We start from the raw sequence: 26,664 nt of genomic DNA on the forward strand, positions 1-26,664 counted from the left end.
TTTTACATAGGCAGACTTTGTTGCATTGAGTATACAACTCTTGGTTGTTGAGGAAGTATTGGCACCCAACCACTGGATGTAATTCTAGCATAACATGAATTTTATTGCGAACTCTCGTATGTTAGACCTCCCGGAGGAGACAATGAAAGGGCATATTTCCCCCCATACGGTGGTAATCCAGTGCTTAAAGGAATGATTTTCCTTTGAGGACCGGACTGCCCAAATTGACATTGCGAAGGATCAATTTGCTGAGATTCAACATAAGAGATTCCAGATATTATTCTGGACGAACAAACGGGAACAAACCATACTGTCGAAACAGCCCCTGGATGGATTCCATCCAGTGATTGAGAGCTAGTTGCGACAGATGGTACGCCGGTGAACATTGTTGGAGTGACAACAGGAATTTCTACCAGTGCTGTTTCAGATGACACAGTCCTAGATGTCGACAGTTGTTCAGACATATCTAGTCTATCCAAAAGATTTCCTAGCGATTCTACAGGAACTTCCAATAACGGTAGACTAATTTCTGATGAAGAAGGATATAGGGTGATCCCAACTCCAAAATGTGATGGAGTACTAAATGGGGGATCCTCCTCGATCTCTTCTATAGCAATCAACCCAAGTGGGAGAGGTAGACCGTCAGGTCCATAAAATATTTCCGGTGCCGAAGAAAGTATAGATTTTGCAGCAATAGATGCTTGGGGAATGACGCCTTCTGAATCAGCTGTAGATGGAGCTGGTTCAGGTATAGAAGTGTTTACCCTCACACTAGGATCAGTCCTACTGTCCTCTGGTGGCTACGAAGCTTCTTCTGTAGAGGCAGGGATAACACAAATGTTTGGAGTAACCGGAGTCTCCGAGGGTGTCGGAACACTTGTTCCAACCAGACCAGGGGATTTTGAACTGGTTAAACGAGTTCGCTTTGTCCATAATAGTTTTGGTTCTGGAGATAAAGACGGTTGAATCATAAGCCTCCGCGAATGACGGGGCTTCAATTGACTTTCCTCCACAATTGCGGATTACTTGATCAACTAAAAATAAAGGGGAAAATGATTCCGAATTAAATGAATTTTAGATGCTTTGACACAACTTGTTTTTTCAATTTTTAAGTGTCGAGAAAAAACAAAAGATGACTCTAGTCGCCTTCGATTTTTAATGAGCCTGAAGTGACAAGTGCTCAGATGGACCTTTTCCTTTAAGGAGTCTGAAAAGGAACGAAAGAGACTACTCTGGAAATCTAGACAAAGGGATTACCAAACCAATCGCAAAACTGCAGAATACTTTTTACGGTACGGCAGTCAATCTTCCCGAATGCTGTGTTCAGTGCATTGTGATCGATAGGGCGGCATACACGGCTTCCTATGGATAAAGGATATATCCTATTGTGGTCTCCCAATATATACTTGACGGTACGTGGGAGCACAAGTCCATACTGGCACTTGTCGTCTCAAAGAGGAGGAATCACCCAACCAACAATGAAAGCGACAGTTACCAGGCTTTACGACGCCAGAGTACGTCTCTAGCCTAGACTTCTAAATGTTGTGTGTTAGGTTCCAAAATGTTTCTATGTTCATTGAATTTATTTTACAGTTGATCTTTCTTAAGAAATTTTCCTTTCAGGTTCATCGCGTGATGTAGATATACAATTCCTAAAATGCAATCTAAGATGATAAACAATCATTTAATCTTCTTTTTGCAATGAAAATCCTAGCTACTAAAGAAAGAGAGATGATATTCTTTCAACATAGAGCAGAGAGCACACACTAGATGCACTGTCCTAAATCAAACCAACAAGCAATCTAAATGAAAATGCACATGCATGCATTTGTTTTCAACTTTGTTAATGTGTGAATGACAAGAAGAATGCTAAGTACAAATCTGAATTATCTTTTCAAAGCGATAGTACTAACAAATTTCTCTTCAAAAATGAAAGGAAGATAATGACGACACTTTGCGATTTTGAATTGAAAACTATTTTCGACACTTGAAAAGCTACTAATTCAAATCAAATACAAGAGTAACTGTATAATCGACCATCAAGAACAATAGAATTCTATTCTTTGACTAAAAACGACACTTGCGACACTTCCAAATCAAAAGACGACAGTTTGATTATGTTACTTTTTGCAAAAGAGAACTGTAAATGGCACACAATACATAAAAAAATTCACAATTCTTTGTACTATGGAGGCAGAATGAGGCAAAGGAAGGGAGTTTATACAGTGGTATACTGATCACAGACAGTAAAACTCCTGAATAAAGCTGAAGAGAGTGAACATAGAAACCAAAACTTGAGAGCAAAAGAGGTCTTGTCTGATCAGTGCACCTACAACACAGGGAAAGTACGATGCAGCGCATCTACTACACACGGGAGGTGCGATGCATCCAGATTCCCAAGAGGAAAATGTGCGATGGTCTAGGGACGAGACTTTAGCTTGGTTCTGGGTCACAGTTTGCAGCTTAGTTTAGGGATTTAGGCCGAGCTAATAATAGTCAGTAAATAGAAATCGCAGGGGCTGATCTAATGAGGTTACTAGAGCCACCACTAGGGAAATTAGAAGGTTTTCAAATCAATTGTTCAGTTTATAAACAAAACTCGGAGATGGACTGAAGCAGGATTGATCTACTTTGCACTCGCATAGAAAATGCAGTTCGAAAGCTAGCTGGCTTGACTTCAAGCTCCATCTGTAAGTTTATAAAATAAACAAATATAGACAAGCAAACAATCTATTTGCTCCCCAATGGAGTCGCCATTTTGTTATCGGGAAATCTAGTGTCCACTTGGAGCTGCTAGTCCCACTAAGACTGGTAGCTATCTTAGAAACAAACAAACTAAAACTACTTTTGCTTTCCTTTATGAGAAGTAGATAAGATGGGAACAAAGGACACCAACCTCAGTCTTGTGCTTGGTTCCTTGCTTGGTTCCTCTCCCTTCTGACAGATCCTTGCCGCTTTTCCTTCATCTACCCAGCTTCAAAGAGCACCTGTGGAATAAAAGCAGCATAATACTGTCGAAGAACAGAGATCTACAATCATAAACAATATAGGACCATATATATATTGACCACACAAATGCATATATCATCAAACATACAAGAATGTGGAGGAAAACTTGAATAACTTTATTAATATCAAGAATAGCAAAGAGGATTACAACCAATTATTCTGACCCAGTGTCATCCTCCCAACATGAAATCCCTTCTTCACCTCATGAAAAGCTTAGATCACCAAACACTAATATGATATTCCACCAAGAAACCAACAACACTTCCTTACAAGATACAAAATTCCAGCCTTTAGATCTCCGGGATGAGGGATCGATATATAGATGATTGCAGGGGGGTGAGTTAGCTTCTGGGATTTTGATTAGTTTCCTCTCTCTGATAGTTCTTGATTCCACTTGAAGATTGATGATCTCTTACTCATCCCTGGGCAAATTCAGAGAGGCAAGTGTCACGTGAGAAGTTTCTGGAAGATTCCATGACGATCCACCTTGCAAATTGTCTCTGCCATTTGTCTACTCTCGCCCATCACACCCTACAGAAGGACTTTCCAGTATGCATTGCACCCTTTTCACTGAGCAGGTGAGATGCATCACACCCTCTGCACCGGGCCGTCTGTATGGTCCAACTTTGACCAGTTCTGAGCAGTTTTCTGTGGAGAACTTCTGGGAGATGATATAATCAGCTGTCCTTGTTCCTTTAGGGTGTGAAGAAACACTTTTAGGGACTTAGAAGCCCTTGTTTTATGGACATGTATGATTGGGGTTGCAATGCCCAAAAATGTCTATAACAACAGGTGGGTGGGAGGGAAGTTATTCTCAAAGGGGAATCTCTTATCGTGTAACAAGTGAGATAAAAAAAATTGAGCATGCGGTATTGATGAGCCATGATATTAGCCCATGGGATTGTGAGAAAGCCTATTTACAAACTAAAAATCTCCATAGTTAAGAACCTTGTTCCATGTTTTTAAAAATATATAAATGTTTAACTTATATATATTAATTATTTTTAAAATGATAATTATAAGAATAAAATTATACTTTAGTTAGTTTTTTTTTTTCTTTTTTTTTTTGGTTAGATATGTCCTATAAAATGAGTTGATCTAAGTGGATAATAAACTTCATCCTCTATAAATAATATATATAATTTTACAATATTTTTCAAAAAAATAATTTAATTATTCATTATTTTAAAATCAAATAAAGATTTAACTTCTATTAATATTTTTTTAAATGAACTAATTCAATTCCATTTTAATTCAATCTTTTTAAAATTAAAATTTTTAAATAATCCAAAACCCTTGCAACAAATTTTCTTAATCAACTTTTTCACATATTCACTTTGTTGGTTGAGTTATCCATTACATTTAGAGTAGTTGTTAAATTAGTTTTTTTTGGTAGACTGATACAATATTTACATATGATTACATTGCTCACCCGCATAGGACTTCAACCTAGAATCTTAGGGGACTAAAGTCCTCGGCCATCAAAAGTCAGAATGCCTCAAAAGTTAGATGTAAGTATTTTTTATTAATTAATTAATATTTTTAATTAAAATTAAATTTTTTTATTAACTAAAAATTAGGGGTGGTAAGTACAAGAGAGGTAATCTTTGCTAGGAAAGACAAGTGGGAAAATTATATGTGTGGATTCTAGGTAAAGCATTCAACAATTAAAATTGGTCTAAAGTCTTTCCATCAACAAAATAATCATAATAAGAAACTTCAATAATCTTATTAGGCATAGAGCTTGACCACAAAACCGACAAATTTGAGGCTCCTTTAATTCATAAAATAATTATCAAATTCCTAACTTCATTCTCTAAATCCTTCCATGTTCTCATAGATCTAAATTCAAAAGTAGGCAAACTGTCAAATCAAGCAACTAGTAGAAGTCATGGAACATTGCAGATTGATGGAATCTCTAGAACCTCTAAATGGTTCAATGAGGACCCATAAGAACCAAGAATCAAGTTGATCTGGAACCATAAGAATCCTTTAATTCATAAAAGGACTATCAAATGACTAAATTCATTCTCTAAAGCCTTCCATGTTCTCATAGATCTAAATTCAAAAGCAGACAAATTGTGAAATCAAGCAACAACTAGAAGTTATGGAACATTGTGGATTAATGGACTCTTTAACCTTTAATTGGTTATATGTGTTGAGATTGCAACAAGATAATGGAGCTTAGTGAAAAGAGTCGCCTTCACTAAGTGGGCCCATAGGCAAATTATGGCACAAGTTCTATTTTTGGATCCCAGCAGGGATGATCACAGTAGGAGTGACCACAACAGGGATGATCACAGCAGGAGTGACCACAGTAGGAGTGATCATAGTAGGAGTGACCACAACAGGAGTGATCACAGCAGGAGTGATCAAAGTCTATTTTTAGACTGGCTGTCCAAAATAGAAAAGTCAAATATTATTGTCTCATAATAATATTTGGACTATAAAATTGATCTTATTCTCTTGGAGCACTTCACTTTGAGCTACAGATGTGGCCCATGCAGCTGTCAGAAGGAAGTACGCTTTTCTTATGAGTCAGTTGAGTTGTTGCATGCATGAATTCAGTTAGAACTCAATCAGTTGAGTTTGGTGGAGTTGATTGTGGAGTTGATGGAGTTGTGTTCAGTTTGACTTGGTTAAACTAGTTGTAGTTAGTCTAACTGCAAATAGACTAATGATGAGTTGTTAAACTAATTATTAACTCATAATGCAACTATAGAATGCATCAATTAACTCAGTTGCATGTCAGTGCATGTTCAACTCAACAGGGATAGGTGTTAGAGGATCATATTGCTATCAGTTGTGACTATAGTTGTGCATGAGGATTTGCACAATCAAGGGATTGAGTATGCCAATGAGTTTGATCATGTATTTTCCCAGTATTATAGCCTCTGCGCATGTCTTTCATAGTGTGAGTGATTCTTTGGAGGTGAAATACGAGTTTGGTAAACCATTCTCATTCATTCTTGAGCTGGTATTGAGCAGTGGAATAGATTTGGAGATCAGATCTTAGCTATATTATGTGTAACAGGTGGAGTTGGTACTGGATTGCTTGTGATAATCATTGTAATTTGTAATGTTACATGGTCTCAATCATCAATATACAGATAGTTGGGGTTTTTAGCGAGATGCTTTCCCCGGGTTACATACTGTGTTAATGTGTGAATTCTCTTGATGTTTGATTGTTATTGATGCTGCTATATTGATGATCAACGTAGAGGAGCTTATGTATTGTGTATGTATTCTGTAATAGTACATGATTAGGATAATCTCCATTGAATATGTGTTAAATTATTCAAAATTTCTACATGGTATCAGAGCGAGCTAGATAATTGTAGAAAAAGTTTCTACTTGGTATCCGAGCTGTTGATCATCGGATCTACTATTCAGGAAGTGTTTACATTCTATTTCTTCAGGCAAAGTCTACTAATCGGGCCAGGTAGCCTCTGGATTCATCCTTCCTTTGGAAGGTGAGATATCTGGTGAATGCCCATACAGTCAATCTCTGTACGAGAAATATTGTGTTCTCACGAATCTTAGATCTGAGGCGGTTGAGTTGGTTGCTGGTGGAATTCGAATTTGCAGTAGTGTTTTCTTGGTGGAAATGCAGCAATTTCTTTCAACGGATTGTGATTGCAGTATGCTCTTGAGGGTAGCTCAAGCTATATTGCATGGAAGGACAGGATGGAGGCAGTATTTGATGATAACGGGTTGAAGGAGTTCATAGATACGGATGTCCCAAAGCCTACTGATGCTACTCAAGCTGATGCTTGGCAAAAGAAGACCGCAAAATGTAGAAGGATTCTATTGGAGGGCGTTAAGGATCACATTGTGTCCAACCTCCATGGAAAGGCTACTCCATATTTGATGTGGAAATCATTAACAGAATTATTCCAAAGAAAGAGCGATCAGAGGAAGCTGGCGCTCAAAGATAAACTTAGAAACCTCAAATGAGAGAAGGGTGACAGTATGCCCAAGTATCTCACGAAGTACACTGAGTGTCGAGATGAGCTGGGAAGTGTGGGGGTCACTGTCGATGATGAGGACTTGGTGACCTTGGCTCTCCTTGGTCTTCTGAAGAGTTGGCATTCCTATTAGGACTCTGTCAATGGTCGGGAGAAATTGCCAGGATGGAAAAGACTATGGTCAGATCTTGTGCAGGAGGAGATCAGGCGGAGACCAGGGATAGATACAGTGTGACCGGTATTGGTACCATTTCCTTTGAGAGGGATTCTGGTAAACCCTTCGTATTGAAGGAAGTCATGCATTTTCCAGGATTGAAGAAGAATCTTATCTCAGTGGTGATGTTAGAAGACAAGGGGTATGATGTTGTTTTCAGTGAGGGAAAGCCTTTCCTGCGCAACAAGACAACTGGTGAGACCCGGAAGATAGGGGTTCGAGTGAGGAACCTTTATCAGTTGCATGTAAATGGATGCACAGCAATGGTAGGCAAGGCAGAAGGATTGGTGAGCTGGGATGATGGCAAGTTGTGGCACAAGAGATTGGGTCACCTTCACCATGGAGCCTTGAAGATACTGCAGCAGATCACTACAGGGCTTTCTAAAGGCACACTTGCATAGTCAGATCAGTGCAAGGGGTGTACTTTGGGGAAGTTTGTGAAAGCCACCTTTCACGAGAAGGATAGTCGCGCCACGATGATCCTTGAGATAATTGACACAGACGTGTGTGGACCTTTCTTAGTTTCATCAACATCAAAACGTAGGTATTATGTCATTTTTGTTGATGATTTCTCTCGTAAGTGTTGGATCTTCTTCATGCAGAAGAAGAGCGAGACATATTCAAAGTTCTGTGAATTCAAAGCACTGGTCGAGAAGGAGTCGGGGAAGAAGGTGAAGGCTCTTAGGAGCGATAATGGTGGTGAATACATCTCGGATGAGTTCAAGGATTTCTGCAAGGTAGAAGGGATTTGTAGAGAGCTCATAGCTCCCCATAACCCACATAGAATGGGGTAGCTGAGCGGAAGAACAAAACCATTGTGGGTGCTCCACGGGCGATGTTGTATGGTCAGGGCCTACCCCTTCATTTGTGAGTGGAAGCATGCAATACAGTAGTTTATGTGCAGAACCGTTGTCCTCATAGGATACTTAGCATGAGTACACCCGAGGAGGCTTATTCTGGTAAGAAGCCTGATCTTTCTCATTTGAGGATTTTTGGGGCTAACGTTTACATGCATGTGACGAAGGATGCCAGGAAGAAGTTGGAGCCAACCGCAGAGGTTGGGATATTTTTGGGGTACACTGATACACCCCACAACTATCGTGTGTATTTTCCAAACAATGGTAAAACTGTCATGCGACAGGATATAAAATTTCAGGAGGAGAAAGCCATGAAGTGTTCGTTTGAGAGGGAGCTACACTTGCATGCAGATGAAGAGCTATTAGTTCATAAGGATGAGCTTCAGGATGTGGATCAGCCACAAGATGAGGTTTATGGAGTGGAAGAGACCACTCATGCAGCGCCAACCATCAGAGGGTGAAGGTGCTTGACAGAAGCTGAGTGACTAGCTCAAGATGCAGAGAAAGTTGTAGGACCACCTACAGCCCAACGCAGGTAGAGACAGTCACCTGATCGGTACACTGGATACATGGCTCTTATGAGCAAGTGTGTTGTGACTGAGGCATCCTCTTTCGAGGAAGCTGTGGAGGATCCTGCATGGGTAGACACCATGGTGGAAGAGTATGTTTCTATTGTCAGAAACAGTGCATGGGAGATTGTTCCTAGATGGGAAGGGAAATTAGTGGTGGGTTCGAGATGGATCTACAAAGTTAAGTAGGCAGCTGACGAGAGTGTAGAGAAGTACAAGGCAATATTTGTTGCCCGAGGCTTTTCACAGATAGAGGGGATCGATTATAAGGAGACCTTTGAACCTGTCGCAAGGTATTCTTCCATACGAACAATTCTTGCTCTCTCAGCACAGATGGGATGGTACATTCATCAGATGGATGTGAAGACTGCGTTCCTCAACGGAGTCATTGAGGAGGAGGTGTACATTGAGCAACCCGAAGGCTTTGAGGTCTTCAGCAGCGAGTCACATGTGTGCAAGCTCAAGAGAGCGTTGTATGGGTTGAAACAAGCACCACGTGCTTGGTACACACAGAGAGACATCTATTTCACAGGACTTGGATTGTCCAAGAGCGAGGCAGATCCTAACCTATACCAGATTGTGGTGGAGGGTAAGTTTCTTATCATTGTACTGTATGTTGATGATTTTATTCTAACGGGTGATGAGATGTTGATACTGTCATGCAAGAAGGATCTTTCTACAGAGTTTGAGATGAAGGACTTGGGCCTCCTTCACTATTTCCTAGGATTGGAAATATGGCAGCGCAGTGGTGGACTGTTTTTTTCTCAGGGCAAGTATGCTCGGGAGATACTGGAGAAGTTCAACATGCATGGCTGCAAGCCTGTTGATACTCCTCTTCCTAGAGGTTGGAGGAAGGAGGATGCCATTTCGGGAGAAGAAGTGGATTCCACTGTTTATCGACAGTTGGTGGGGTCGCTGATGTATTTGGTTAATACACGACCCGATATATGCTATGCAGTTAACCAGTTTTCACAAGCTATGGTTAAGCCTACCAAGCTCTTCTAGAAGGCGGGCAAGCATGCATTGTGCTACTTGAGAAGCAAATCGGGATATGGATCTTGGTACAGACAGGAGGATGTAGATTGGGCAGGGAGCTCAACGGACGCCATCAGGTACCATCATATCAGAGATTGTGTGCAGCGGAGGATCATGTTGCTTTTATACATTCCAACGGAGGATCATGATGCTGATATTCTGATGAAGGCTCTCACCAGGAGCAAATTCGAGTACCACCGAGGCAAGATAGGGGTTGCTGATAATCAATATCTTGTCAAGAGGGAGTGTTGAGATTGCAACAAGATGATGGAGCTTAGTGAAAAGAGTCGCCTTCACTAAGTGGGCCCGTAGGAAAATTATGGTGCAAGTTCTATTTTTGGATCCCAGCAGGGATGATCACAGTAGGAGTGACCACAGCAGGGATGATCACAGCAGGAGTGACCACATCAGCGATGATCACAACAGGAGTGACCACATTAGGAGTGATCACAGTAGTAGTGATCAAAGTCTATTTTTAGACTGGCTGCCCAAAATATAAAAGTCAAATATTATTGTCTCATAATAATATTTGGACTATAAACTTGATCTTATTCTCTTGGAGCACTTCAGTTTGAGCTACAGATGTGGCCCATGCAACTGTCAGAAGGAAGTATGCTTTTCTTATGAGTCAGTTGAGTTGTTGCATGCATGACTTCAGTTAGAACTCAATCAGTTGAGTTTGGTGGAGTTGATTGTGGAGTTGATGGAGTTGTGTTCAGATTGACTTGGTTAAACTAGTTGTAGTTAGTCTAACTACAAATAGACTAATGATGAGTTGTTAAACTAATTATTAACTCATAATGAAACTATAGAATACATCAGTTAACTCAGTTGCATGTCAGTGCATGTTCAGTTCAACAGGGACAGGTGTTAGAGGATCGGATTGCTATCAGTTGTGACTATAGTTGTGCATGAGGATTTGCACAATCAAGGGATTGAGTATGCCAATGAGATTGCTCATGTATTTGCCCAGTATTATAGCCTCTTCTCACATCTTTCACAGTGTGAGTGATTCTTTGGAGGTGAAATATGAGTTTGGTAAACCATTCTCATTCATTCTTGAGCAGGTATTGAGCAGTGGATGCAGGAAAGCAGTGGAATAGATTTGAAGATCAGATCTTAGCTGTATTGTGTGTAACAGGTGGAGCTGGTACTGGATTGCTTGTGATAAGCTTGTACTTTGTAATGTTACATGGTCTCAATCATTAATATACAGATAGTTGGGGTTTTTAGTGAGATTCTTTCCCCGGGTTACATACTGTGTTAATGTGTGAATGCTCTTGATGTTTTATTGTTATTGATGTTGCTATATTGATGATCAACATAGAGGAGCTTATGTATTGTGTATGTATTCCGCAATAGTACATGATTAGGATAATCTCCATTGAATATGTGTTAAATTATTCAAAATTTCTACAATATGAGGACCCATTAGAAACAAGAATCGAGTCGATACGAAACCATGGATAAGAGATGTGAGGGTTATGGTTCCATGAGGACCAACCAAAACTAAAGTTTAAGCCAAAAGGGACCCATGGCAAGGGATAAAGCCTTAGATGAAGAAAGGACACATGGTGAAGAAGGTTTGCATGAAGAAGTGGTGGAATTATGAAGTGTTAAAAGAACAAGGTGGCCTGGTGAGGTGGGCTCATTTAATTGCATCCATAAATATAGCAAATATGCCACCACCCTTAGCTAGTACAAAGGGAATTTGGTAGTCTTCTTGGCAGATCAATGGAACAAGTGAACTAATTTATTTGTGGGAAATAAGAATTCAAAGGCATTATGATGATATAAATAATTAAATGAGAATCATGGAAGGAATTGGGACAAAGTATGTAACCTGTGAAAATTCACATTTATCCTCCAGTAGCTCACTCGATTCGATGGAGAAATTAATTTCGGTAAGGTGTAACAACAATATACACATATTTGTGTTAGTCTTTCTTCAATTATAGTTTGAGACAAAGACAAGGCTCGAGTGGTAAAGCCACGAGATTTGCAAGTTACTTAGATTTACGTATTTTGGTGTTAGTTTTGGGCCGAAGGTGGTAGGATGGAGGTAGGAGAAGGAGGTAAAAGAGTTGAGTGGGCCAAATGGAAGCCATGGAAGAGGAGATTTAGGAACTCTAGGGATAATCCGGATCTTGGGGGGAGGCCCCAAGATCTAAGAGATTGAAATGGATCTTGGGAGGAGAGACCCCCAAGATCTGAAAACTTGAATTGACAGAAGAAAAATAGGAGAATGCCCAATAAACAAAAACCACAAAGAAACTTTTTATTAAAACCGATAATAACTGTAAAGGCTACATTGTGGCAGACAATCTCTCCTTTTACAAAATGTGACTATTAGTTATAGTGTTTTTCAGTTACAATACCACGAGTCAATTCCATGGGTGAATGAATACCATGGGTGGATTTCACAATACCACAGGCCAATTCCATGGGTGAATGAATACCATGGGTGGATGTCACAATACCATGGGCACTTACCATGGGTGAATGAATACCATGGGTGGATGTCACAATACCATGGGCACTTACCATGGGTGGATGTCACTTACAATATCATGGGTGGATGCCATTTACAATAGCATGGGTAAATTCCATGGGTCGATGAATAATATGGGTGGATGAGTACCATGGGTTGATGCCATTTTCTATTCGGATCATTCCTCCCTCCTCAAGAAGCAATGGTCCTCATTGCGTAAAGTTCCATCCTACAAAACCTTTGTGGAATATGAAGAGCCAATGAATATAAGGGTTTTATGTGGTTAACCAAAAACCATGATAAACGAAGATCCGAGGATAGAGATACCCTGTAATGCTTGTGACCAATTGTGATTCTGACAGTGTGCGGCCTAGCAAATGGACTTTGATGACAAGGATTTTATGCGGTTGACCCATAACCATGATGTTGGTTGCTGATGAAGTAGCAGGTGCCTACTGTGGAGCGATAAAAAGGTGTCTTTTAAACTCCTAATTACCTTCACATTAATTATCAACCCAGGGACGACTTTTTATTTCAAGAGTGTACTCAGTCTGAGGCGGCTATTTACTTAAGAGTAATGTTTTGCAGTATAGTGCTTAAAACCCAAAAGTAAATGAATGCTTGAAAAAGAAATCTAACAATAACATAAACTCAAATGCTCTGAAATCCAACTATTCACTCAGCAAAGATCAATTGAGGATACATCAACTACTCATTGAGCAAACTATGACTAAATTACTTTAAAAGAATAAAATCACACAAGGCAGCTTATCAGTCAAGGGTGCGGAAGCGATAACCCATCCCTCTAGAAACTGATGGAAAGGAAATTAGAGCATGGACCATAGGTCTGGGAGCTAAGCAGCGACTTGCTGGCTCACTACAGCCTTAGACCTTCTCTCACACCAAAGCAGCAAATGCAAGTAAATGGAACGGCAGAAAGTAAAATGGAATAGCAAACAGGAAATGGAACAGCAAGCAGTAAATGGAACAACAATCAAATAAACTAAGTCTCGCGAGTCAGAACTAAACTCACATTCTGAAATAAAATAGCAATCTTCTTTCTTAAGGCAAATTGGATGGAATGTACTTTATGGAATAACACTCATTGATGAATTAGCAAGAATCAACCATACATACACATGACACGCTAATATGGTAATCTGACAATTAAGGTGAATACGACTATGTTTCCAAATAGAATAATATCACTTTTCGGATTCCAATAATCAGGATTTCAAATGAATCCAACAACAGTAATATTTAGTACAAACGCTCTGTAAACGAAATAGCTGGTTTAGACTAATAACATGCAATCAACTCTAAAAAGATTCACTCATACAATACAGAGTCACTACATAAATTTCCTGAAGAAACCATTAATGAATTAATCGTAGCAGAGCATGGAATAGCATATGAAAAAGCATGTCAGATTACCGAGCAATAAAGATAAGCAAACCACGCAAAAATCAAAAGAATATAATATACAGTAGCAGCAGCATACTCCACCAGAGGCTGGGCCCTTAGCCGCCAGCGGACGCTGCTGGGTTACTTCAGAAGGAAAAGAATGAACAACAACTCCCAAATCATGTATTAATCAGCAAATTGTGGAATCATTATAACAGCAAATGCTTGAGAATTACAGCATGAAACAATCCCTATCCTATCATGGATAATCCACCATCATTCTTCATCATTTTTCTATCATTCTTCCATTATTCGAATTCCTCCAGTCCCCCCCTCTCTGATCTCTGTTGTGATTTAAATAAAGAGAGATCAGAGAGCAGTTACAATAAAGATAAGTACAACATGATTTATTTTACAAAATTGGATTGATTCTAACCAGTTGATCAATAAGAAAATATATTTCCTTTCATCTCTCAACAAAAGCAAGACGAATTTGGCTTTGCAGCTGAGATTTGGAGGACGACCGCAACAGCAAATCTGAGAAAATCGTGCTCAAAGAACCCTGCATTTCTCTCAGTACAAGCCGAATTTGGGAAAAACGTTCTTCACTAAAGTTAACTGGGCCCGTTCTGGACAAAACCCATGTTCCAGATTTTCCAGATTCTGCTCCATTTGCTCAAAATCTCAACCGCAAAACTGTCACTCCTTATTCCAGCGCATTTCTGAGTTGGTGCTTTTAAAAATCAAATATTCAATCTGAAAATTATCTTGGAGGCTAAAATTGGTAAATAATGTTATAACCAACTTATTAAAACTATCATTGATAAAATAATTCATAATCATGAATTTATTAGAAATAAAGGAGAATAGATAATATTCATTCATAAGAGCATAAATCATTTATAAAATGGATTTAAATGATAAATTATAACAAATGATATGATGAAGAATAGTGGAAATGGGTGGGATAAGTATTCAAAAGTTATAATAATAATGGCATATTAACGACCCAACATACCCCCACACTCAATATGTTGCATGTCCTCATGCAACGAAAACTGAATATATTGGATGTCCTCATGCAACCCAAAGACAGAAACCATGTGTTAACCAAGCAAATATGTTCATCTCAGCTCATGAAATGGATAGAACAAATGAATTCTTCCTTAATTAATGAATATTTACTTTTAGTAATCTTGATGAAGGCATAACAATTTTTACATTGACATTCAATTATATGTATATATGAAGTTGCAACAAAATATGATATAGATAACAGCAAACTTCATTAACCATTTTGTCAAAAACTACAAACTAGATTTTGTTGAAATGTTGCAAGTAGATTTTTAATATATGAAGGCTTCTATGATCCAAAAATCAGATCATTTTGATGCATGGATCATGAGATATAAACAAAATGGCTGTAGGTGAGAGTGCATGATTTCCGCAATTTATGAACCAATATTTCTTGAAATTGTGTGGGTTTGTATTGATGATACGTATGTGTTTTCCAAAAATTACAAGAATTGAGTTCATAGTTTTAAAAATATGTGGAAATCAATTTCTGCACTGTGTAAAAATGAAATTGTATGCCTTAAATAAGGAAGAAAGTAGAAAACATCCATCATGCATAGCAATTCCTCCCCCTCTCTGAAAAATTAGCATGTCCTCATGCGATGCTAGAAAACAAATAGAGGTGGTTGCTACCAACTGTTGAATTCTATGCTTGGTGTAAAACAACATGAAATAAAGGAGGTGTTGAGAATGAATAAGAATAGAAATGGATGATAAAGAATATGAATGACATGGTCATAAGAAAGAAATGAAGGAACACTCCCCCACACTCGGAAATGATATGCTGCTGAAAAATGGGAAGTGGTAAAAACTATGAAATGAAGGATGGTAAATAATGCTCAAAATGGATGTTAAGTAAATTCTCCTAAATTCGTAATAAATCAGAAAATTATGCTATTTTACCTCCAAAAGAAAAATGTGGAATGACATATATGTATTGGCAGTTGTTGAAGCTGATGTAGGCAAAGTTGGTGTTGAAAGTGATGCAAAAGGTGGAATCCAGGTAAGCACATCATGTCTGAAGAATTGTTCACGTTCATGAGTTGCTCGAGCCTCTTCTATTAGTTGCAATAGTGTGGTCATGCTGCGAATAGAGTTTCCCCCCATACTTGTTGTTCTCCTATAAACAAATCACTATTTTGCATACAATGTTCTTGAATCCATAGTGTAAGCAATAGATAAGATGCATGCAAAAATTTCAATAAGAAAAACTTATCAAATCAACAAGTTATGGCAGAGTGTAGTAATCATATCACATGCAATCCCATAATGCATACATTCCCTCCTCCAATTGGAAAAGGAATTCCATGACCATAAAACATATGAAAGGGGTGGTGCTGACAGCAAGGCAATGGAATGAACAATATATCAGTAAGGGAGGCAGAGTACACTTATCAATGATAGGACGGTGAAAGTTATGGTTATATTGAGAGCAAAGTGTGTAAAGATAGTTATGAATAAGAGATAGGACGCTTTGGATTGATGATAGTTTATGCAAAACGAAAAAGGACAACAATATGCTAAAAAGATGCTTTGCTGACGGTATTCTAGCTGAAAATGATGTGATTGATCATAAAACAATTTCTCATGCATAAAGGTTCAAAACAGGGAAAAAATTAAGGGAATAACTTCTCTGATAAAAAGGAAAATAAGAAAAGGGTATTATAATAATAATTGACGATAAGATATAACTTCAATACCATAAGCAGAACCGCTGCTGCCAACAGGCGTCCATAGCCTCGACAGGGTTGCTTTTTAACCCATATGAGCCAGGATCCTCAATTTATAAATGAGAGTTACAGTGTTGTTCTACAGAAGAGATCAGTGTGCTGGCGTGGTAACCAGATAATCACACTGCCATTCACTGGGATGTAGCAAAAGTGATCAGGCCGGCTCGTGATGAGACCTCCTGTTCCAAGGATAATTTGGCTATCCAATGGATCATAACCCTCGTGTGGTGGCCATAATGGGAATGTCACTTTGTTACAACCTTATGAACATGGTAGGCTGGCTCGTAATGAGACCCCCTATCCTCCATCTGCGAACAAAATTTTGTTATTATTACACATTTTGATGATAAAAAGAGGGAGGCTCAGTACTCCTTAAGAGCAGGGATAGTGGAAGAAGCTGAACATGTCAATAGAAAAAAAAAATATACCCATAATCTCATTTATTACAGACAGAGAAGATTATAACCAGGAAGGGTGGAACCAGCATGGTATTAAGATGATCAATCATTATCATGTTCAACAGAAAATAATGCAGTAAAGTGATATATAAATAATTGTGTGCCTTTTGAAAAGAATCTATCATCAAGGAGCTGTCCTGTTAAAGATCATAACGTGAATGATATTAACTTTGCTTTAAAAAAATCCATAATTCTTGTCCTCATAAAAGTAGTGTACTTCATGCCATAAAAGGGGATCAGTAAAATGTGGTTGGGATGAACGAGGAGTAATCCTACAAGAGGAAGGAAATGGTTGCTCTCAAAAATATTGCCAAAGTGTTTCTCTTTTGAATGAACAGCAAAAACGCTCAAAAAGTGGTGTTCCGTGTAGGGAACAACAAAGAAAATGCACACCAAAAAAACAAAAATACACACAAAAAAGCGTGAAAATGAAAATGTTGTTCCTTTGGAAAAAGGAACAGCAAAAACTAAAAGTGTCATTCTTTTGCAACTGTCGTTCCTTTGGAAAAGGAACAGCAAAAATCAAAGGTGTTGTTCCTTTGGAAAATGAACAGCAACAACACAAGTGTCGTTCCTTTGGAAAAGAAACAACAAAAATCAAAAGTGTCGTTCCTTTGGAAAAGGAATAACAGAAATGCAAGTGTCGTTCCTTTGGAAAAGGAACAACAAAAATGAAAAGTGCAGAAGTGTTGTTCCATTCGAAAAGGAACAGCAAAACGTGAAAGTGCAGAAGTGTTGTTCCTTTCGGAAAGGAACAACAAAACGTGAAAGTGTAGAAGTGTTGTTCCATTCCGAAAAGGAACAGCAAAACGTGAAAGTGCAGAAGTGCTGTTCCATTCGGAAAGGAACAACAAAAATGTGAAAGTGCAGAAGTGTTGTTCCATTCGGAAAGGAACAACAAAACGTGAAAGTGCAGAAGTGCTGTTCCATTCGGAAAGGAACAGCAAAACGTGAAAGTGCAGAAGTGCTGTTCCATTTCGAAAAGGAATAGCAAAACGTGAAAGTGCAGAAGTGCTGTTCCATTTCGAAAAGGAACAGCAAAACGTGAAAGTGCAGAAGTGTTGTTCCATTTCGAAAAGGAACAACAAAATATGAAAAAGGAACAACAAAATAGACAATCATAAAATGAAAGCATGCAAAAAAAAAATTAGCTGTTCACGACATTCATGATAAGGATGAGTTACACTTTGAATGAAGCAACACCTGAAACACAAAATATAAGAGAAATTAGAAAAGAAACAACATTTTATTTAAAAACAATATGTAAATTAAGTTACAACAGCTATGATATTATGTTAAAAAAATGATCTTTTCGAAAAATGTTTTGGCAGCAGTGAGAAGACATGAATCTTCAAATCGAAATCAATTCTTCATTTCTTCTATTAGGAATCCATTGGGTAATGAGTTGGATGAAACTCCTTTGTTTTATTAAAATTTGTTTCAAGAATCACTTGTCTATAAATTGACATTCTTTTTCTCCTAGGACCTGCAAAAACCGAGTGTCTACCTGCAATAAAACATTAAATCATGGAGAAAGAGAGGTGCACGGCTCCACTAATCCAAGAATTATGCAAAAAAACTAACAAGTAGTTACTCTATAGAACAAATCCAAGGAGAAAATAACAAAGTAAAATTTATTTGTTACCTGCGGGAGAGCAGTGGTCGACCATACTAACCAGCAATGTTTTAATCACAACTTCTTTGTTTTTTTGTCCAAATTGAGTGATTCCAAAGCTAAATGAGAGGTAATTCAAAGGTATATATCCATTAGAAATAGGTTTTAAAAATTCAATGATATGATATGTCAATTTTAGTTAGAACAACCTGCATAACAGAGTCATTTTTTATTACCCAGCTTAGACCAACAGTTGATATTTCAAGCATAATTTTTTCGTTTGATGTCGGATTCAAAGGATTCAAATTGGAAATGAAATTATATTCATTTATTTATTTCCAATAGAAACAGGTTTTGAAGCGAAGAAGAATTGATAGGTCAAATACTGTAAGGAACAACGGAAAGACATAGTTTTAAGGGTGCTGATTTACAATAGATAGTCAGTATTTTGATCATAACTTCCCATACGATATCAAAAATGAGTGATTCAAATTGCATTGTAAACTAGATTTATAGGGGAATCTACCATAGAAACAGGTTTTAAAAATTCATTCATTTAGGCCTCAAAAAACTGACTGTCCCAGCTCTGTTCCTGAGCTGCCCACTAGACACCCTGTCAATGTTTTGTTTCTAACTTTTTCGTTTGAAATCCAAATTGAGTGGTTCAAATTGGGTTAGAAAGTAGAAATCAAGGGCTACCTAGAGTAGAAACAGGTTTTAAAAATATTCACTTTTGGTCCCTCAAAACATGACTGTCCCGATTGTTTTTCCAGAAAATTCATCAAGCCTGCAAGCCAAAAAAATGATGTTCAAGCATTTTTTTAAATTGGTGATAAAGATGAATATAAGTGTTTGTAGAATTGTTATTTCTATTATAAATCATCTACATACACAAATGAATTGAAACATTTATCATCGATGTTGATTTCAATAGCGTGTTGCAACAAAAGAAACAACTAGTTTTATAAAAGAAAAAACAAAATGCATTTATTTATTCCCTTATTTATTTTATTTTCTACACTAACCTATTTTGATTTGAAAAATGAATATGACTACGTATATGAGTACTTCCAGTGAAGCCATTTTCGAAGTAAGGCTTCACGTATGCACATACCCAAATTTGAAAAATGCATGTTAATGGATATTAGGGTATGAGAAACCAACTTCCCTTCAAAAAATGGTATCAAAAATTGTTGAAGCATAGAATGATGTTGCAAACAAATGATGGAGTGAAACCAATCTTCAATATATCCTTTACTTTTTTGATTTCGCATAGCCATCATATCATGAAGTTCTTGAGCTTTTAAAATAGCTTGTTGATGCATAGTAAAAGAAACCTCATTTTCTTCCATAGCTTCTACAATTTTTGCATTTGAAACATTCTGAATCTCATTGTAGGTTTTCTCTAATAACACATGTGAGATAGAATGGGTGGGAAAGGTGGGTAAATTTGCCAGTTCAACATTGTAAGTATGTTGTACTGGTTTATTATGGTGAGGGTGTGGAATTAGTTGGGCAGGAAAATGTGTAAGGAATGGAGCATTTTGATGATATGGTTGATTGGGTTGTGTGAATGGTTTTGATGGGCAAGCAAGATATTGTGGAAGAGCTGGTGGAGAATATGGAGGATGTGCTTGTGCTACAAGATGGGGGAGAGTAGTCATGCAATCATAAGGTGAACCATGCCAGACTTGTAGAGAAAAGTGCTGGTGGTTATATTGAGATTGATATGGCTGCCCTAACACATTAGTATTCCATAATGGATTATGCAAGTAAGAAAGTGGAGAGGGAGTGTTTTGAACCATACCTGTAGGCCATGATTTTCGTGGTTTTGACCTTGTTGCAGCTTCCTTACCTCTTTGATATGCTACTTCCATCCTAGATAAGGAAGAGTGAGTATCTATGAGATGCTCCTTTCGGTCCTGAGGGTAAAACACTTCATCCAATTCTTGATTTTTATGAACCTGCAAAACATCCAATTTTTCATTTAGAGAGCTAATAAAATCAACTTTAAAATTTTCAAATAACACATTGATTTCAGCTCTTATGTCTCCTATTCTTGTAGCAGATTTGGAAAAGAAAGAACAAACATCTCTAGAATTCTTACCAGCCTTAGAGATTCCTCTTGAATACCTTATGCACAACTCACAAACATCATCATATGATAACTGAAAAACATCACCTTTTCCTATCAGATTTAAGATTTCTAAACATTCCTCTTTGATTCCTTTAAAAAGGAGTGTTTTTAAGATCTCTTTTTCCAAATGCTTATGCTTTGATTTTTGAAGGTTATAATGAAATCGATCTACATAATCCTCCAAACTTTCATCTTCCCATTGTATCCTACCGAAAATATCTTCATTGGATTTGCAATAGTCTTGGTACTTCTTCAAGAATATGTTCTTCATGTCCTCCCATGTTTGGATGCAATTCCCACCTAGGCTCATGAACCATCGGAGAGCTACTCCTTTTAGAGTAAGAGGAAACACTTTCAATCTTTCATCATTAGTACAATAATCATATCCTCTACAAAGTATTTCGAACTCAAATAAAAATGTATCTGGATCTTCATTTGCTAAACCATGAAAATTTGGTAAAGATGGGGGAATTATGTGCATTTGTGTCACTTCTCCTAGATCTTTGATAGGAAATTCAAAAGTAGAAACGTGAGCCATTTCTTTCCATAATATAAGGTGTTCTTCATGTGTTTTCTTCGAGGCTCCTTCTTCAAATGTTCCTATCAATCAGTTAGTGAAATGGGTGGTGCTTACATCACCACTTGCGTGAGATCATGTGATTCATTTTTTTTTTAAATTTCTATCTTTTTCCTAATCATTCAAAAATTCAAACATCTATTTCTACCCTAGGTTCTTTAACAGTCCTGCTGGAAAGTGGACGGGGGAGCAGGGATTTTACATGCTCCGTACGCAGGTTCTTACCTTCCGTTTTTAAGATCCAACTCTTCCCTAGCAGGCACTCATCAGATTCACACTACTCTTTAGAAATGGCTACACTCTTCCCCGGCAACTGCGCCAAAATGTGGTGCAATAAAAAGGTGTCTTTTAAACTCCTAATTAACTTCACATTAATTATCAACCTAGGGATGACTTTTTATTTCAAGAGTGTACTCAGTCTGAGGCGGCTATTTACTTAAGAGTAATGTTTTGCAGTATAGTGCTTAAAACCCAAAAGTAAATGAATGCTTGAAAAAGAAATCTAACAATAACATAAACTCAAATGCTCTGAAATCCAACTATTCACTCAGCAAACATCAATTGAGGATACAACAACTACTCACTGAGCAAACTATGACTAAATTACTTTAAAAGAATAAAATCACACAAGACAGCTTATCAGTCAAGGGTGCGGAAGCGATAACCCATCCCTCTAGAAACTGATGGAAAGGAAATTAGAGCATGGACCATAGGTCTGGGAGCTAAGCAGTGACTTGCTGGCTCACTACAGCCTTAGACCTTCTCTCACACCAAAGCAGCAAATGCAAGTAAATGGAACGGCAGAAAGTAAAATGGAATAGCAAACAGGAAATGGAACAGCAAGCAGTAAATGGAACAGCAATCAAATAAACTAAGTCTCGCGAGTTAGAACTAAACTCACATTCTGGAATAAAATAGCAATCTTCTTTCTTAAGGAAAATTGGATGGAATGTACTTTATGGAATAGCACTCATTGATGAATTAGCAAGAATCAACCATACATACACACGACACGCTAATATGGTAATCTGACAATTAAGGTGAATACGACTATGTTTCCAAATAGAATAATATCACTTTTCGGATTCCAATAATCAGGATTTCAAATGAATCCAAGAACAGTAATATTTAGTACAAACGCTCTGTAAACGAAATAGCTGGTTTAGACTAATAGCATGCAATCAACTCTAAAAAGATTCACTCATACAATACAGAGTCACTACATAAATTTCCTGAAGAAACCATTAATGAATTAATCGTAGCAGAGCATGGAATAGCATATGAAAAAGCATGTCAGATTACCGAGAAATAAAGATAAGAAAACCACGCAAAAATCAAAAGAATATAATATACAGTAGCAGCAGCATACTCCACCAGAGGCTGGGCCCTTAGCCGCCAGCGGACGCTGCTGGGTTACTTCAGAAGGAAAAGAATGAACAACAACTCCCAAATCATGTATTAATTAGCAAATTGTGGAATCATTACAACATCAAATGCTTGAGAATTACAACATGCAACAATCCCTATACTATCATGGATAATCCACCATCATTCTTCATCATTTTTCTATCATTCTTCCATTATTCGAATTCCTCCATTCCCCCCCTCTCTGATCTCTGTTGTGATTTAAATAGAGAGAGATCAGAGAGCAGTTACAATAAAGATAAGTACTACATGATTTCTTTTACAAAATTGGATTGATTCTAACTAGTTGATCAACAAGAAAATATATTTCCTTTCATCTCTCAACAAAAGCAAGACGAATTTGGCTTTGCAGCTGAGATTTGGAGGACGGCCGCAACAGCAAATCTGAGAAAATCGTGCTCAAAGAACCCTGCGTTTCTCTCAGTACAAGCCGAATTTGGGCAAACCGTTCTTCACTAAAGTTAATTGGGCCCGTTCTGGACAAAACCCATGTTCCAGATTTTCCAGATTCTGTTCCATTTGCTCAGAATCTCAACCGGAAAACTGTCACTCCTTATTCGAGCGCATTTCTGAGTTGGCGCTTTTAAAAATCAAATATTCAATCTGAAAATTATCTTGGAGGCTAAAAATGGTAAATAATGTTATAACCAACTTATTAAAACTATCAGTGATAAAATAATTCATAATCATGAATTTATTAGAAATAAAGGAGAATAGATAATATTCATTCATAAGAGCATAAATCATTTATAAAATGGATTTAAATGATAATTTATAACAAATGATATGATGAAGAATAGTGGAAATGGGTGGGATAAGTGTTCAAAAGTGATAATAATAATGGCATATTAACGACCCAACACCTACATAGCCTAGGGTGGGAGGGAACATCTCCAAATAACCCAAGCCTTATGCTGCTTTGTTGAAACTGATGAATGTGAAGCAGGTGCCTACTAAAGTGGCGTGGGAGGGCACGTCTCCATTGGAAACCCACTCTGAATGCTGCTCCAAAGTTAAAATTGACATAACTCGGCCAATATAACTTAGAATATTTATTATAACATGTTTTTAAAAGCAGAAGGATCATTCTGTATCTTCCCGTGAGTTGGAAATCCCTATCTGGACACTCTAAGATCTCAGATTCACACTGCAACAGTTCCGCCATCACAAAAATTCTGATAAAATAGCTGATTTTAAATCAGTGATATCTCCCACATCCGAACTCTGATTTGACCCATTTTTTTTTTAAATTGGGTGATTTTTCGAGAGGAATCCAGATCTGGTATTTGTTTTTGTAAATTTTGTACCAAATGTTTCAGATCTGATCTGCAAAGTCACCGCCAAAAAAAATTCCTGCAAAAAAATGAAAAAAGAAAAATTCTTCCTGCTTGACCCAAGAAAGTGCTTTGTGGAGGTTGTAGCACATGCCTGAAGTTTGTTGAATATTGTTTCAAAATTTGAAACTAAAATATGCATCAAACCCTCATTCCGATGGAATCATAACTTGCTCTGATACCACTGATCCAGATTTAAATAGGAACGTAATAAAATATAGAGATAACCATAAAGACAGATATGCAGTGGAAATAATACTTCATTTCATTAATGGGAAATACTAAAATATGCTTACAAATAGAAATAGAAATAACCCAGCTAGGGCGATGGTAGCTTATCTCTGAGAAGAGATGTGTCAGCTACATGCCTCTGAACTGTTTCGAACTCCGTTTACAATGAGGCTCAAAGGCCTATTTATTATTGAGAAACAATGGAAAACCCTTCACATTCCAAAACCTAACCCTAGAAGATGAAACGCCAAATTGTGGGCCCTGTTTTGGGGTGAGTTGGAAAACCAACTTCCCGGGGTCGCGAATTGGTCGTATTATCTCCGTTTGACGCTCATGATAGCCTATTGGAAAGATCTCTCTGAGGACTACGACGGAAAATATGTTTCTTATTAAAAAATCACTGGTGGTGGACTTCCCAAAAAAATGTCGTTTAGGGCCTCAAAACGGCTCCGGAAGTTTAGGACCCGAAAAACTGCTAAAAATAGTAAATTGTGCTATAATTAAGGAAACTGAAAAACTGAAAGAGACAGTTGTGGGGGTCCAAATGGGATAGGTGGGTGGCCACCAACATCCACCTGGATCATTCCTCCCCCCTTAGGAAGCAATGGTCCCCATTGCGTTGAGTTCCTCCCTGAGATGAGGAAGCTTTTGATGAGCTGGGTCTCTGGTGAGTTGTTCTGTAAGAGACAGTTGTGGGGGTCGAAATGGGATAGGTGGGTGGCCACCAACATCCACCTGGATCAATGCTCCAACAACATTACAAAGAGTAGTCCTCAACATTTTCGTTGACCTTATTCATGATTGTATGGAAATGTACATGGATGATTTCACAGTCTATGGGGATTATTTCAGTGAACCACTAGAAAATTTAGAAAAAGTCTTAATAAGATGTAAAGAAACAAATCTCTCATTAAGCCATGAAAAATTCTTCATGATGTTTAATGAAGGAATTGTTTTAGGTCATCATATTTTAGGAGATGGAATCAAAGTAGACTCATCTAAAGTTGAAGTCATTTCTAAGTTATTAGTGCCAAGTTGTCAAAAGGATGTTAGAATTTTTCTTGGTTTTACTGGATACTTAGAATATTTATAGAAAACTTCACAAAAATTGCATCCCGACTCTTTAAACTACTCACCGAAGACTGTGAATTCAGTTGGGATTCTAAATGTCAAGCTGCCTTTGAAACTTTGAAAAAGAGAATTTCTGAAGCACCCATATTAAAAGGACCTAATTGGAAATTGCCTTTCCATATCTCAACAGATGCTTCAGATTCATCCTTAGGGGCTATGTTATGACAGAAAGATCTTACTCCTTATGCAATCTATTATACTAGTAAAGATCTAATTCTTACAGAGTTAAATTACACTGTAACTGAAAATGAGTTTTTGATTGTAGTTCGTGCCATTAAAAAATTCAGACATTATATAACTCGCTATGAAACCATTGTTCACACAGGCCATTTTGCCATTAGATACTTAATGAATAAACCAGTCACTAATGGAAGAATAACTAGATGGCTCCTACTTTTACAAGAATTCTACATAACCATTCTAGATAGGCCAGGAAAATAAAACACAATTGCCAATTTTCTATCTAGAATACAAAATGAAAATAATGATGAACCCGTAGAAGATAAATTTCCTGATGAATATCTGTTTGCAGTATCTACTAAATCACCTTGGTATGCAGATATTGCTAACTACTTGGTCACAAGAAAAATGCCATTTCATTTATCCCCTAGAGAAAAGAGAAGAATAGTTCACAATATCACATCCTATACATGGAAAAATGAAGAATTATACAAGACAGGGCTAGATCCCATCATCAGAAGATGTGCTCGAGAGGAAAAAATACCAGAGATACTTAAAGCTTGTCACAATGAGCCATGTGGAGGAAATGTTTCTGACGAAAGAACTGCTTACAAAATCTTTATTTTAGGATATTATTGGCCTTCCATTTTCAGTAACACGAAGGAATATGTTAACAGATGCAACAATTGTCATAGAATGGGAAAACCTACTCTTTCAAATGAAATGCCACTACCACCACAGGTACTCATTGAACTATTTGGAAAATTGGCACTGTATTTTGTTGGACCAATAAACCCACCTTCAAAGCAAAAGAAGTATATTTTGGTATGTACTGATTATGTCACTAAATGGGTAGAGGCTAAATAACTTCCTTTTTCTACTGAAAATGTTGTAGTTTCATTTTTTTTTGAGGATATTTTTACTCATTTTGGTGTCACAAGAGAAATTGTAATAGATTAAGGAACATAGTTCACATCCAAACTAATGCAGAACGTTGTGGACCAATACAAGATAAAACATAGAAATTCCACTCCATACCATCCACAATCCAATGGACAAGTTGAGTCCAAAAATAAGGTGATTGAGGCTATCCTTACTAAGGCTATACGTCTACATAGGAAAGACTCGATGGAAAAGCTTCCATAAGCGTTGTGGGCCTACCGAACTACATGGAGGAATACTACAGGGCATACTCCCTATGAACTTGTTTATGGGAAGCAAGTCT

Source organism: Pinus tabuliformis, chromosome 1_2, assembly GCF_031772625.1.
Source record: "Pinus tabuliformis cultivar Carrire ecotype Pingquan chromosome 1_2, CPIR1, whole genome shotgun sequence".
Classification (NCBI taxonomy): Eukaryota; Viridiplantae; Streptophyta; class Pinopsida; order Pinales; family Pinaceae; genus Pinus; species Pinus tabuliformis.